Raw genomic sequence first — 2,363 nt, forward strand, 5'->3', positions numbered from 1 at the left:
TATTCAGAATCTCTTCCGGCATGCATCTTGGTCCTTTCTCCCCCTCCTTTGTCTTGTAATGACCTTTTCCTTTCTCCATAGATGACATCTTCGATATCTTACCACAGCTCATCTGCTTTTTAGTGTTTGGTGCCTCACACTTGCTCTTGTGTTGATGTTTTAATTCAAATGGTAGAGAGTGAAGGTCATATTTTGGTTCTTATGGATTTGTTTTCATTTTTTCTTTTAGCTTCAATTTGAACTTACCTATGAGTAGTTGGTTTGTTCCACAGTCAGCACCTGGCTTGGTTTTCAAACCTGATGTTGAACTTTTCCAGTGGTTCTTTTCACAGAGATAATCAATATAATTCTTGAGTAATGCATTAGGTGAGGTCCATGTTGACTATATAGTCAACATTTGGATTTTTTACAAAAGTTGCTTGCTAAAAGTAAGGAGAATTCGAAGCATTTACTCCAGAAGCTTAAACACTGCAGTCTTAAACTTGGATTGTATCTCAACATCAAGAAAACAAAAACCTTCACCCCTGGATCAATAGACAACATCATGATAGATGGAGAAAAGATTGAAACTGTCAATGACTTCATCTTACTTGGATCCATAACCGATATGTTTGGTGCCAGCAGAAAGGAGATCAGAAGACATATTGAACTGGGAAACTCTGAAGTCAGAGCCCTTTCCATATTGCTGAGGATCAATGAACTCAGTTTGAGGATTAAGGTGTGCCTGATACAGCCCATGGTCTTTTCAGTCATTTGCTATGCATCTGAGAGCTGGACAGTGAATAAAGGTGACAGAAAAAGAATTGATGTCTTTGAACTGTGTTATTGGAGAAGAGTACTAAATATTCCATGAACAAACAAATACATGTTAGAGAAGTTTCAGCCACAGTGCTCCTCGGAGGCAAAGATGGTAAAGCTGCATTTCACATACTTTGGATATGTTATTAGGACAGGTTATTCCTTGAAGATGCACCTTAGTCTCCAGAGAGACATCATTACACTTCAATACTTTGGAGAGGTCCCTAAAGGCAGACTTTCCCGTCGCAATATGTCTTTTAATTTCCTGGCTACTAGCGCCGAGAGGGTTGACTGTGGAGCCAAGCAAACTAAAGCTGTGAACAATCTCAATCTCTTCACCATCCATCCTGATGTTGCCAATTGGTCCCGTGGTGAGAATATTTGTCTTCTTGACATTGAGCCTCAATCCATATTGTAGGCTGCAGTTCTTGACCCTCTGCAGCAGGTGCTTCAGGTCCTCTTCAGTTTCAGCAAGCAGGGTTGTGTCATCTGCATAACACAGATTGTTGATAAATCGTCCACCAATCTTGACCCCACATTTCTCCTCATAGAGCGCAGCCTCTCGGATAATCTGTTCTGCATACAGGTTGAAAAGGTATGGAGACAGGACACATCGCTGGCATATGCCCTTACCAATTATGAACCATGCAGTGTTTCCTTGTTCTGTTCTGACGACTGCCTCTTGGTCCAAGCATAGGTTTCTCATTAGCATGATCAAGTGTTTTGGGATTCCCATTCTTCTCAGAGTCAGCCAGTTTGTCACTATTCACAGAGTCAAATGCCTTTGCATAATCAATGAAACACAGATAGACAGTCCTCTGGTATTCCCTGCTTTCATCTAAGATCCATCTAACATCAGCTCCAATATCCCTAGTACCATGACCCCTTCTAAGCCCAGCCTGGACTTCTGGCAGTTCTCTGCTGATGTGCTGTTCCAGTGATTTTTGGATAATCTTCAGTAGAATCTTGCTTGCATGTGAAATCAGTGAGATTTTCTATAGTTTCCACACTTTGCTGGGTCACCCTTCTTTGGGCTGGGAACAAATATAGATCTCTTCCAGTCAGTTGGCCAAGTGATTGTTCTCTAGATTTCTTGGCACAACTTGGTGAGCACGTCCAGGGCAGCATCTGTTAGCTGAAATACATCATTTAGTATACCATCTATTCCTGGGGCCTTATTTTTTGCTATTTCCTCAAAGCAGCTTGAACTTCTTCATCACCATAGGCTCTTGTTCATATGTTGTTTCATGAAATTCTTCTGTGTCTTCCAATTCCTTTCGATACAGTGACTCAGTGTATTCTCTGGAGACTAAGATGCATCTGATACAGTGATGCTATCACTTGTTATGCATCAGAGAGTTGGATAGTGACTAAGGAGGATAGAAGGAGAATTGATGCCTTTGAGCTGTGGTGCTGGAGAAGAGTATTGAAGGTACCATGGACTGCCAGGAAAATTAACAGATTCATCCTGGAAAGGGTTAAACCGGGCTGCTCCCTGGAGGCAAGGATTTTGAGGCTCCATCTAACATACTTTGCACATGTTGTAAGGAGGGACCGGTCCTTGG

The sequence above is a fragment of the Elephantulus edwardii genome, unplaced genomic scaffold, assembly GCF_000299155.1.
Source record: "Elephantulus edwardii isolate Elephantulus edwardi_28Jun2011 unplaced genomic scaffold, EleEdw1.0 scaffold00041, whole genome shotgun sequence".
In the NCBI taxonomy this organism is placed as follows: Eukaryota; Metazoa; Chordata; class Mammalia; order Macroscelidea; family Macroscelididae; genus Elephantulus; species Elephantulus edwardii.